This window comes from Siphateles boraxobius, unplaced genomic scaffold (assembly GCF_051911475.1).
Source record: "Siphateles boraxobius isolate OS27281-9 unplaced genomic scaffold, OSU_SipBor_1 12, whole genome shotgun sequence".
NCBI classification, from domain to species: domain Eukaryota; kingdom Metazoa; phylum Chordata; class Actinopteri; order Cypriniformes; family Leuciscidae; genus Siphateles; species Siphateles boraxobius.
This window is the reverse complement of record NW_027508722.1, coordinates 4256986-4269140: the sequence shown is the minus strand read 5'-3', so window position 1 is coordinate 4269140 and position 12155 is coordinate 4256986. Positions and strand designations below refer to the sequence as shown.

Genomic DNA, 12155 nt, shown 5'->3' with positions numbered 1-12155 from the left:
GTCATCAGCATGTGCTAGTGGTGAACAAATAGAGCAAGATGAATCAACCTTTGGCAATTGTGGTTTTTATGTGTGCTGAAAGAAATAGGAGAATATGGACGCGATCATGTCTAGGGAAAAGAGTCACACTTGGCATGCCAATCTTGTAAATGGAGGTTGAGGTAAGAAGTTTTAAGTTTTAGCGCCATGTCACATTGATCAATACGCCATTTCTTGTTGCATTTTGATTGGCTAGTCAGTAGACGTGGGTCGTAGCAGCAAACACACTGTGAGAGGATCATGCTAAAGATCTGACACTGTCAGAAAATGATCGCAGGCTATCTTTGAGCCGTCTTTGAACCTCTCTCACTGTATGATGTAGGACCATCGTTTACGAGCCACGACTACAGAAATCACTACGATTGGTCAATCTTTCGTCTGGGACAGCCCAAAATTGTACAGTGTGTACTGGCCATTGGGGTACAACAGCTAGTACAACACTCTTAAAGGGACAACTTTGTGCCGTATATTTACCCAAAAAAGTACTTTAGAGTAGTACTATGTACCCGTAAGGCATTACTATGAACCTTTTAGGGTAAATAAGATACAAAGATGTCACTTTGAGGGTAGCCTACTGCCCCAGTGATAAACTGCTAAAGAGTAAAGGGCTCGTCCCTTTTTGAGCAGATCCCTTTTTAAGAGTCAATCAGTTTTAGTTTACATTACAGCCATGAACCATGATTTGCTATTTGAAATTCAGTTAAAAGCAAGTGGTTTTGGGGGAGGGACATTCTTGCATTTGAATGGACAAAATAATGTGTAGGCTAAGCATCCCTGAGTGCAATATAAGTCGTCCGTATTTCTATCCATTTTTCTTTAAGAGATAGACTGTACATTTTAAGTGAATTCATATGCTCAAAGTTAATTTTCTCAGTGTTTAGGAGGACATAAGCAGATAACTTCAAAACTAACACACATAGATTTCGGAAAATTAATCTTTAGGACTAACACCACACAAAAACAGATTGAATTTCTACTTAATCAAACTTTAGTCTTCACTGAAGATATAATTGTGTCACTGCATATTTCTGTATCGTGCCACATTCTATAATATCATAAATATATAGCATTAATTTTCATAACGAACATTTTTATGTAGCCTACATAAAAATTGTTGTCTAATGTTTTCACATATTTCATATGAGTAGCCTACTTCTCTCATTGTTGACACCTGTTCCCTAATAGGGCTGGTGATTAAAGTGATGTAATTGCGATATTATATTGAGATTAAATATATGAGGTAAAAATGACAAGTAGAATCTGCTAATTTAACACAGAGTGAAAGGCTGTAAGGAAAACATGTATGAGCTGATATGAAAGTGACATTTTAGTAGAGCATTGCCGCTTCTTGATGCAATAATTCACAGGGCCAGAAAAATTATTCAAATATAAAAGAAAAAAAGCAATGCAACTATCAGCTCGTTGCCATTTACAATGCTAATCACGTTGACTAAACATTCGCATTTTTAATATTTGTTCAAATGGCACTTGTTGCACTGAGAGTCATTTAGCAGATTGTTCGTTTAATTCATTGAAAGAACTACAGTTAGTGGCTATTCAGAGGTTTTGTATCATAGCGTATAACGTTAGTAATCTTCCTACCTTTTCAGTGTTCATCGTTTCCTCACCGCTTTGTCTGGTGTTTTTTTCTTCTTGGTCGCTGCACTTTTCCTTCTATGACTTTCCCTTCAGTGGTGGGGGTAGTTTAGTTAGTTTGACCCAGTAAATCCCTCGTCCACCCCTCACCCCTCACCCTGTCTCTCCCAAACTCCTCACTGAATCCAGGTCAGAACACATTCAGTGCTCATTGTTCTTCAGATCACATGCACTTATGCTCACATCAAACTTTAATCTTCATTCCGCCTAAAATGTCCATTTGCTGTCGGTATGTAGATCTCGAGCGGCTCGTTCGTCGCTGTCTCTGTCCCGGACAATGTCTGTCTTCTTACTCTCTGTCTGTCTCTCTCACTGAGACTGAATGTCAATGAGGTAACGGGACTGAGCTGTGAATAGAGACTCTGCTCATTACAGGACCAACACACACACACACACACACACACACACACACAGAGAGAGAGAAATCCCACTCTCATTCATAACCTAACCCTTGCTGTCCACGAACAATTTTAATTCCATGAATAAAATATTAAAAGTGGAATGTGCAAAAAACAGGTTAAATTTGGTTAATATTAGGCCTACATGGGGCAGAACGTAGGCTTCAAGAAGGTTTCAAAGAAACCTCATAATTCTTAGCCTAAATGTAATTAGCATTCAGCGTACTTTAAACTTATCAACAGAATTTTGGTTTATCAAAGCGTTGCTAAGCCAATAAACCAATTAAATAGTCTGACAGCCTATTTTGACTATTTGATCAAGGCAATATCTTAACTATACACAGACAACAGGTCATTCTGAGGGAACGATATATAAAAAAAAATTGTCACAAGTTATTCCCCAGATGGCAACATAGTGTTGGCCCAGATCCGGCCCATATCTGGTATGAGTGGACTACACATGTACCAGATGTGGCCCGGATCTGCCGACACCATTGCTGTTTGGTCAGCCGCTAATAAACTGCATTGTGAATGACTGATTGTTATGCATAGGCTATTACCGTTTTTCTAAATTGCTAAAACACTAAATCCCATTCTCTGAACCAAATTCTCAATAGCCTTAACCAATCTGTCGAATAAATCACTCTTTCTGTAAGGCCTTAAACAAGCTTAGGCATGCAGTTAAACACCATTTGCAAAACTCAGGCACTCTTTTTGCTAAACTCTAAACACATTCTCACTCAATAAAACACATTTCGCTCTGTGATGCACTTGTTTCAAAACGCTAAACACAGGCAGGCAAAAGTTCAAGTCATCGTTTACACACAACGACTCAAAATTGTTCACACTTATTTCTAATGATGTGATCAAACCCACTGTACAACATAACTTGGCCAGCTCAGAGTACACGGATGCACTGAATGATGATACCAACTATAGATGAAACAATCTGAGAAGAGGACGAAGAGTATGAGTAAGAGGAATAGGATGAAGACGAGAAAGAGCAAGGTGTGGACAGTGTTGTCAAGGCTGGAGGGTTTTTTGATGACATTGCCTGTGATGTGGACAGAGTCCTCTGGCTGGACCAACATGAAGACGTGACGGTGAGACAGAATGAATCTCTTGTTGACCTTGATTTTGCAGTTGCACAATTATTTTGAGTGTACAATAACATGCTTTTCATGTAGGTATTTCTTTTAACTGTAATTTTTGGCTTTTGCAGTTGGGTTTCTGTATTTTTTTACAGTATGCAAGTGCTGAATATACAGACATTCAATACTATATTCAGTACAACAATACTACTCTATACTTGCAGTACATGCAATATACAATTATTCACCTTACTACTGTTAGTTGTGATCTATCCATCTATCCATCCATCCATCCATCCATCCATCCATCCATCCATCCATCCATCTTAACCCTTCTTATTTAAAACCATCCTAGCCTGTTTGTCTTGTTTTCAAAAATTTTGGTATGGACCATTTTGAGAGGCTACTCCTACAAAAAGTCGTCAAATGACGTTTATTTAATCGTTGACCAGATGGATATTTTGGTATCTCAGATGATGTGGCCCATAATGACTTATTGGCTTATTTCTTGTTAATAGAATGTCCAGACTTCACAAAAAAATTGCAAATGAATAACACAACAATTTGAGGAAACATTAAAAATATCATAAATGTATGATGCTGGCAGGTTACGTGTATGATCAGCCATTTATATCAGTGTGAATAAAGAAAGCTGTAATACTTGTCCACTAGAGGGCCACTAGACACAGGATAATAAATATGTCTACTTTTCTCATACAACTTTGTATAGATCCTATGGTTTGACATCAGTGTAAATGGTTCAATAGCTTTACATGTAACAAATGCATATATTTCATTTTAAAACCAAGATACACTTACCGTACCTCCTGAGGGTTTTTTTTGTAAAAGAAAATTCAGTGACCTCCAAAATGCTTATAGATCCCTAAATATTACCTTAATTATTTATAAATATCTTAATAATATTAAATAGCCTACATATTTATCAGTTGCCAGACACAACATTTGTCTGGATCCTGATGATGGCTGTATGTTGCTATATCTTTATGTTATAGCTACTTGTTTTGTTAATGTTGTTGTTTTTGTTGAAATGGTGTTAATAGTATTTAAAATTAGTATTTAAAAAAAAACGTTTTTTGGAGGTGACAGAAAATAAATTCTCTGTTACCCTCTTGCGTTTGGAAACAAACTTTCAGACAAATTTTTTTTAATTCGATTAGCTTGGAAGTTGGCCAAGTTGGAAGTTGACTTGAAATAGCTATGACAGAAACCGTAGATGCTGACTGTTTTACCTATGCTGTGATGCAAGAAGTGTGTAAAAAAAGAAGAAGTGTGTTAAAGTGATCAGATGACATGCGTTTATGATCAAAAAACTCTGACGATGGAGATGGAGTTCTGAAGAAATGTTTTTATTTAAATATAAGGAATTATGATCATATGATGCTTAAAGGGGCTCTAAGCGATGTCACACGTTTTCTAGGCCAACATTTTTTTTGTCACATATACAGCATATTTTCCTCACTATCCGCTATGATACAGAATATCCGCAGCACAGTTTACTTGTAACTGATTTCGCAGATAATTTGTTTCATACTAAAAAATTATTTTTCATCCATTTTGTTCGGTTAGTTCTGCTGGTTGACGTCGCTGTACAGAAAGAATGTTGTGACAGTTGGTCAGTGTGGTATTTGTCCCGCCCCTCCTCCACTGTGATTGGTAGGCTGGGTATAAAGTGACAATGATGAGCGCTGCCTTTTACCCATTGAACTTTAAGCAACAGTTGATGGAACGGCAACGGCAGCCGGAAGTAAACGGTTAACTGCCGAACGCAAAAATCACTAAGCAACAGTGAAGAGTATGGCGTAGGGGATAATTTAATTATTTGACAAAATACAAATAAAGAAAGTGATTTTAAAAAGGAGGAGATGGTTGCTATGGGCATTTAATGATATACATAAACAATTACAATCCCACACACCATAAAACCTAACATTAACTTTCTTAATCTTCCACGTAGTAGCGACTACGGCAAATCAGCTGTTCTCCCGTAGTAGACGGTTACAGTAGAACGTCGTGAAGTAGCAGTTAAAGTCGCGCATGCGCAATAGAACGCCATAATGCAATTGCCGTTCTACCAGAGGCTGTTGTTGCTTGAAGTCCCTAATCTTCAAATCTCGGCAACCTGTAAAAATCGGCGAACGCTCAGCGCCTCGTTACGCTCATGGCGTTCTAAAAATACGCAAGCCGTGTGAAAAAACGCTTTGGTGGACAAGGATATAATTAGCCAGAACTATGCAGTAGGCACTAACTTTGGTGAATACACTAGCAGCTAGCGATCGATCTCTATTGTAAATGATCAAGCAAACTCACAGTAGGGCGACAGTTTGTGTGAATGATTGTTTTCACCATAGACTGAAAAAAAAGATGGACGACGCCCCTTCGCTCTCTTCCATTGGCGAGAAGTGAAGCCGCCATTGTCCCGATATGGCGCTGACATATCTGCGCAGTTGCGATTTCGGGACCAGACATGCGCAGGAGTGAGCAGGAAGTAAAGCCGCGAAATCAACTTCCCGCTCGCGATTTTTTTTTTTGCAGGGTGGTAGGGGAAGACTCATTAATATTCATTGGGGAACTCATCCCTGATTGGCTCGCCGTGACACATCTCTAATGAGATGTGATAGAGAAAACAGACATCGTCTCCTTCTTGACAACAGACACTTTCAGGAAGGTAAAGGCATACCTGTCAACATTTGGTTATCCAAATCCGGGAGATTTGTGCGGAGACCGCTCACAAACTTCGCGAACTTCTGTATCTTTGCGGGGACACCGTCTTGACCTGCCATGTCAATCTGAGTGACGTGTGACAGCGAACCAATTGCGGATGAGTTCCCCAATGAATATTAATGATTCTTCCCCTACCACACTGCAACAAAAAAAAATCGCGTCCCGCTCTGGTCCCGCCCTCACTCTCGCTGAATCAATCGTAAGCACGCGCTTCTGCTGCAGAACAAACCATTATGTCGGTGTGAAATAATTAATTATAGAAATGTAGATATTAAATTTAAAGCTCCAATCTCCTCTGTCCTCCAAAAATCCCGAAAAAAAGTCCGTTGTTGCTTCAGTGACTACTTTGCTCAGAGAACCTGTCAATCACAGCTGTCAATCATGTACGCCACTGCGCCGTTTTTATAGCATCAAATAATTAACTAAAAACAAACTTATTTAAAAACAAACACTTGAAATTACATCAGAGTGATGAAAACTACAGTAAATGACAGAAACTATCTTTGGAAAAAAGATATGTGAAGTGTAATTTAATTGTTTAGTTGATCTCACGTCACATTGAATAACATGGGGAGGCGGGGTTTATGAGCTATACTAGGACCGGTCACCGGGGGGCGATCGAGACGTTTTGGCTTCACTTTTTCAGGGCTTGTCCGGCACGCTTGGTTATCACCCACTGTTTGTAATGAATTTGAATGTTCATTTATAGGCTAATGACAACTTTGACTAAATTACGACGGAGCCGTTGTTTATGCTCACTGTGAAACGCGAAGCTAGGTCTTCGCAGAGAATGTCTAGACGGGCTCTGGTCTTCGTTTTGTTTGACAATACTTCGAACGTCAAAAAGAAGTGACGTCACCCGACATCGCTTAGAGCACCTTTAACTGAAGCAAAACTTTGACTTTTGCTATTGTTGTTATTGAATCCATGCCGTGCAGGTCAGTGATAAGTGTGAATGTAAGTGATCAAATGTAACTGTAACAAAGTTCAAGTTCAGGGAAGAAGGAGGACGTTATAGGAACACGGTATCTGTCTTCCTAAGAAGGTAAATATCTAAATACATAAACTAAACACTAACTTGTGTTGAAATTAATTCTACTTTAAAAAACAAACAAACAAACAAAAAACTCTAATATTGATCTTCTCTGTTCTTTGTTGTGCATGACTCTTCCCATCAGGTTTGAGTCACGGGGGCAAAGTGTAAGAAAGGTCACTAAGAAATGAACACGGTATGTAACCTACATTTTTATTCCATAATCTGAATGTTGCTTCTAAATACATGGGCATTAATTGTATTCATGTATGTTAAAGTGCAGAAGAATCATGATTTTCTGATAAATATTTTTCTGTGCATGACTCTCCATCTGCATGCCACTGTTTGAGCCACAAAGGTAAATGTGAAAGGAGAGTCATGTGACCGCAATGAAACAAAAGGTACTGGACTCTTTAGTTTTGACATTTCTGGGGTTCTCAGAAGCAGAAGTCATCAGAATTGATTACAACTTCTGAAGTGGTGAACAAAATACAACAAATATTTATTTTGTGTTCCCATTTGCTTCAATAAAAAAGAAAAAATAGCATTTTTATGACTTTCCAAAAGGAGGAAAACAATATTGAAACATTGATTACGCTGATCAGACGAGAGAAAGATGTCAAATTTGCCATCAGTCCTTCACCATTCAGTTGTAATAGTAACACTTTCGCAGCAAAGCTGACTAGTTTTCTGTAGTTTAATAAGCTAGGAGAACACAAAGTATATAGTCTTATGTACTACTACATTTTAGTGCATTACTACAGTCGTTTTGTAGTATTTGAATTATCTGTCCAACTAATTGTTAGTTGCACACTTAATTTAAAGACTATATAGATAGATAGACAAAGACTTTATTTCTATGTTGAAAAATATCTTTACAAATAAACAAATAACATGCAAAATTATGAACTCATGGTGAAATATCACTAAATCATTATTTTAAAAGTCACTGTTTGAGCCGCCACAATGGTAAATGTAAGTTATCATGTGACAATATTAACATACGTTCAGTCACCAACATTTTTAATACAACTGTAAGGGGTATACAGTTAAAGACCCAGAACCAGATATGAAGAATGAAGACCCAGAGTCAGAATTATAAAAAATTAAAGAAAATATTTACTGAAGATAGTTTGCAGTTTCATCAGCAGAAGTCAGCTTCAATACTCGCACAGGAGTTCGTAGGCCGCCCCCTTACAGTTACAAAGATCACAGCAGTTATACGATTTCCAAGGTCTAAGCTACGTCATTGCTTACAGGATGAATGATTCTCATTGGTTATGAAATAGATAAACACAGTAATTTTCCACACATATACAGATAGACTGAAGCATATCTCCATCGATTATGCAGCTGAAGTTAGGCACGTCATGACCTTCCAGGTCGCAGATTTGGGTTGCTGGGCGCCAGCATGTCCAGAACAACAACTCAGTCAATCTCCAATAATGCCAGTGGTTCCTTAACCTGTAACCAAGAAGACTAACACACACACCGACACACAGCTTTTCCAAGGTTGGATTTGGCCAGGCTCTCACTATAAACAGGAGAGTCCTCTCAAAACATCAAGATAATGCATTCTTTCTCTCAAGGATAGCTAAACTTTAGTCTAACTGGAAAGAAAGGCTTTAACAAAGAAATGGCCCCTTAAACTATTGGCTTCAAATGACCCCTATATGTTTAAACACATTGAAGACCTTTCTCAAACACAAAACAAGTCCCTATTTCATTTCTGGAAGCTGGGTTAAACAAGCAAGCACTGCATTCAGATATCAAATACAGACATTAAAGAATACATGAAAAGAACATTTCAGTAATCACACTGGTAACTTATATAAATAAAGTAAAATCTCCAGAGAAGTCATTCAACTCATTTGATATTTAGAAGGAAAAATATTGATTAATACCTTAATTATAATCAATCATTACATATACATTGAAGCAGCAGTGGATTCCAATCCACCCCCTTCACAATAAAATCAGAATGTGTTTCATTTGAATATGAGAAAATCACTTTATTTCTGATACTGGTATTCTATGTTTCTTTCCATGCTTCACTCTCTTCATAATACATGCCACTGTCTGAGCCATCAAAATTAAATGGCAAAAAGAGTCATGTGACAACGTTACATTTCCCCCAAAAATCATAAGTCACATGCACTTTTCAACAATATAGACCTCAGTCTTGTCCAAACAAGGTTAATATAATGCCATTTAGTGGAACAACTGTGCAAGAACATCTTACATTTTTATATTAAATTTATTTCATTTTTATGAGCAAATATAGATTTATTTTGTGTGATATATTAAAATCACTCAAAATAGATTGTTTTGTAATAATGAAGTGAATGTAGGGGTTCAAGGTTTCACAGGTTCAGTGTGTGTTTGGTCCAGTAGTTGTCAGTCAGTGTCTGTGTATTTAAATGTGTTTCAGTATAAATCAATTTGGGGCCTTTTCTTCTGTTTCACCTCACTGACGCACAGAGATAAAGCGATGCAGGCGCTCCACCTCGCCAGGCCTGGCCTAGTAACCAAAAAAGTAGCAGTTTTGTCTGGACAATATACCAGACTGTCACCCGCTTTTAGTACACATTAAATCGTTAAAAACCGGATCTCTCTCTCGGATCTCGGTGTATGATTGTGATTCAGACAGCATTTATAGGTCAGCCCTCTCTCTCTCTCTCTCTCTCTCTCTCTCTCTCTCTCTCTCTCTCTCTCTCTCTCTCTCTCTCTCTCTCTCTCTCTCTCTCTCTCTCTCTCTCTCTCTCTCTCTTCCTCTTCCATGTACCGGACGTCATCTTTCTCAGAACTGAGCTCCTGAATGTCTGCGCTGCTGTCGCTCTAGTTGGCGTCCTGCCTGAGATTAAATATTTTTCCTAAACAACTCATTTTGTCTCACCTACAACGGAAAAGCTGAAAAGACTGCTTTAAATGAACAGTAAATTATAATGCTTGATGTCTTTTGAGAAAGTCGTCAGATCAGGGGCAATATATCTCAGTAACAACTAAATTTGGAGTCAAATTTCAATTACTAAAAATACTTGTTTTCTACTTGAATATGTATTTACATGTAATTTATTCTTGTGGTCTCATTACTCCAGTCTTTTGTGTCACATTTATGATGTGAACATTTATGATTATTCTCAATGTTAAAAACAGTTGTGCTGCTTTATATTTTTGTGGAAGCCATGATATCGTTCAAAAAATTGGGTTAATTAAGATAAATAAATGAGAAATTAAGACTTTTATTTAGGAAGGACACATTAAATCAATCAATAGTGAGAGTAAAGATATTTATAATGTTACAAAATATTTAAAATAAATGCTGTTCTTTTAAACCTATTCATCAAAGAATCCTGGAAAAAAAGGAATCATGGTTTCCACAAAAATATGAAGCATCAGCACAACTGTTTCAACTGTTTTCACACAAGTCAAGTCAACTCACATCTATTTATATAGCGCTTTTTACAATACAGATTGTTTCAAAGCAGCTTTACAGAGATAACAGGAAATTATTGCAAAAAAGTTTGTTTCCAGAAGAAAATAGCATCACAATCCAGCTTAAGTTCAGTGATGTTTCATTTTGTTATATATATATATTTTGTTATATATATATATATAGCCGCTCTGGAGAAAACAGTGATGTCATCGTCCAGCTCAGTTCAGTTCTCATATAATAGTGTCAATGCAGACAGATCAATATTACTAAGGAAGCCAATCCAATGGCAACAAAGGAGTAAAAAGGCGATCAGGAACCAAAAATCAGGGGCAGGATGGAGAAGAAGAAAAAAACCTTGGGAGAAACCAGGCTCAGTTGGGGAGCAGTTCTCCTCTGGCCAATGAACGAACGGTGTATGATTGTGATTCAGACAGCATTTATAGGTCAGCCCTCTCTTTCTCTTTCTCTCTCTCTCTCTCTCTCTCTCTCTCTCTCTCTCTCTCTCTCTCTCTCTCTCTCTCTCTCTCTCTCTCTCTCTCTCTCACACACGCACACGCACATACAGGAGTCAGTCAGCTGGAGTCTGTGTGAATGTGTGTCAGTGGTGTGTGTGATTATTGTAACCTACATGTGAGGTGACTGCTGGATGTTTGTGTCTGTTTGGTTGGTCGTTGTTAAAGAAATAATGCATGTTTAGAGCGCATCTTCTGTCATGATACACAGACACGAGAGGTGAGTTAAGGTAACGCTATGATGCATTCAGTGGTCAATAAAATCCGAAATAAAGTGTTACCATAGAAATGTATACTTTCATTCAGCAAGGTTGCATTAAAGTGATCCATAGGGACAATAACGACTTTTACATTTTTACAAAAAAAAATCTATTTCAAACTTTCTATTTATCAAAGAATTCTCAGAAAAAAACTTTGATAATAATCAGAAATGTGAAAATCAGCAAATGTGAAAATCAGATTAATCAGATAATAATCAGAAATGTGCAAATCATCATATTAGAATGCTTTCTGAAGAATCATGTGACTGAAGACTGGATTAATGATGCTAAAAATTCAGCTTCGAATCCAAGGAATAAATTACAATTTTAAAATATATATAACAGAAAACAGTTATTTTAATTGTAAAAATATTTCACTATTTTACTGTACTTTTTATGAAGTAAAATGCAGCCTTGGTGAGCATAAGAGACTTCTTTAAAAAAAATCACATCAAATGCAAACTTCTGAATAGTAGTGCATGTTTTTTACTATATTTTATACAGGCTGCACATTGTAGAACAAACTGAGATCTTTTATACACTGCACAAATGTTACATTGCCTGTGTTTGTTATCGTCAAAAGATCCTTAAATTATTAAATTAAATGTTAATTTACCAAATTACTTGAACAACACAAATCCGTTTAGTACTTTAAAATACACTGACAACCACCAGAATAATACAATTACTCAAATCAAATGTCACAATGTTCTGTCCCAAGAAAGTTCTGGTTATAAGGTTAGGTTTAGGGTTAGGACCTAGTTATTACCCAGTTATTGTAATAACTATAATAAGTACATAGTATGTACATGGGGAACAGGACTGTAAAATAAAGGACTGTTTTCTGCAAGTAACTCTTGGACAGGTGAGCTGACCTTTGACCTCTGGCTGTGTGCCGAGCAGATTTCCTTATTCCTGGAAACTGTGGAGCTGACACACATTCAGCAACAAGTGAACTGACCTGACTGTAGAACAATGTGATAATGAT

General features: G+C 37.3%; 1 protein-coding gene across 1 annotated transcript in view; it reads right to left on the bottom strand.

Annotated features, from left to right (window-relative positions):
• LOC143715101 (BAR/IMD domain-containing adapter protein 2) overlaps window positions 1-2101 on the bottom strand; it is a 40345-nt gene extending 38244 nt beyond the window's left edge. Inside the window, exon 1 of the mRNA XM_077206764.1 lies at window positions 1642-2101. The gene's annotated coding sequence lies outside the window, so the exon portion shown is untranslated. The remainder of the gene's footprint in view (window positions 1-1641) is intronic.
• Window positions 2102-12155: the final 10054 nt, after the last annotated feature.